The sequence below is a fragment of the Nanorana parkeri genome, unplaced genomic scaffold (genome assembly GCF_000935625.1).
Source record: "Nanorana parkeri isolate BGI_ZX_2015 unplaced genomic scaffold, ASM93562v1 scaffold3594, whole genome shotgun sequence".
Classification (NCBI taxonomy): Eukaryota; Metazoa; Chordata; class Amphibia; order Anura; family Dicroglossidae; genus Nanorana; species Nanorana parkeri.
In genome coordinates, this window is record NW_017309862.1 from 1 (window position 1) to 1,263 (window position 1,263).

At 42.5% G+C, this 1,263-nt stretch overlaps 1 pseudogene; it reads left to right on the forward strand.

Moving 5' to 3' along the window:
- Window positions 1–828: 828 nt before the first annotated feature.
- The window catches only part of LOC108803312, a 1,690-nt pseudogene continuing 1,255 nt past the window's right edge, over window positions 829–1,263 (forward strand).

Consider the following 1,263-nt stretch of genomic DNA (forward strand, 5'->3'; position numbering starts at 1 on the left):
CCATATCTCTGAAACCAAAGCGGCACAAACGTTTATTTTTTTGCGGCACAAACAGCACTATATCTCTGAAACCAAAGCGGCACAAACGTTTATTTTTGCGGCACAAACCGGCACAAACGAATGGCGTCTTTGTTTTTAAAATTCAGCATTATGGGGTGCAAAGTGGGCGGGGTTACAGCAACTATAACGCACCATATCTCTGAAACCAAAGCGGCACAAACGTTTATTTTTTGCGGCACAAACGCGGCACAAACAAATGGCGTTTTTGTTTTTAAAATTCAGCAACATGGGGTGCAAAGTGGGCGGGGCTTGCATTAAATTGAATGTTTAATATCTCAGAAACCGAACCGGCACAAACGCTCGTTTTTGCGGCACAAACCAGCACAAACGCGGCACAAACGAATGGTATATTTTTATTCAGGTTTTACAAACATGGGGTGCCAACTTCACACAGGTAGGTTAGTGTGTGTATTCAAACATTATTTTGGGCTATACTCGTCTTATACGACGAGTATAGCCCAAAACCTATATTTTAACATAAAAAGTAGGGGGCCGTCTTATACACCCAGTCGCCTTATACGCCGGCAAATACGGTACTGCCCCTGTTTGGCTGTAAATGTAATGAGACTTGAGGCAGCACAGCACGTTATGCAACAAAGGGGGACTGTTTTGCAAGAGGAAGGACATTTAGCCACCACGCTACAGTATACTCAACAATGATATGTTACTCCATAGGAGGGTTCCAATTGAATATCATTATTATAATCTTTTCTTTGTTATTGCATTTAATTTAATGGGGCAATGTTTTGTTCTGTGCTTTTTCCACAGGGCTCTTGAAGCAGGTAGATGCTGGTGGTAATAAGTTCTTGGGTGGAGTGAACGCGCAAGACAACATCTACTGCTTGAGACAGAGTTACACAATTTCAAGATCTTCTGCTGTAACCTTCACCCCACTTGAAGGATCACTGAAATATTACAGCTGTGGGCCAGTGGGCTGCTGGGGAGTGAACAGCGGCAACAACTTCTACTTCCGCCACAATGTCAAACCAACTGCCTGCCAGGGAAACCAATGGCAGCAGATTGAAGGCAGTCTGGTGATGATAGAGGTTGGAACAGATGGTTCTGTGTATGGTGTCAACTCAGCCGGCAATGTGTACAGAAGGTATTTGTTTTAAACTATGTATGCAGTAACATTAATTTCTTTGGTACATAAGCATTAAAATGACGCTAAACTCGGGAGTTAAATCTTAAAAATACATTCAA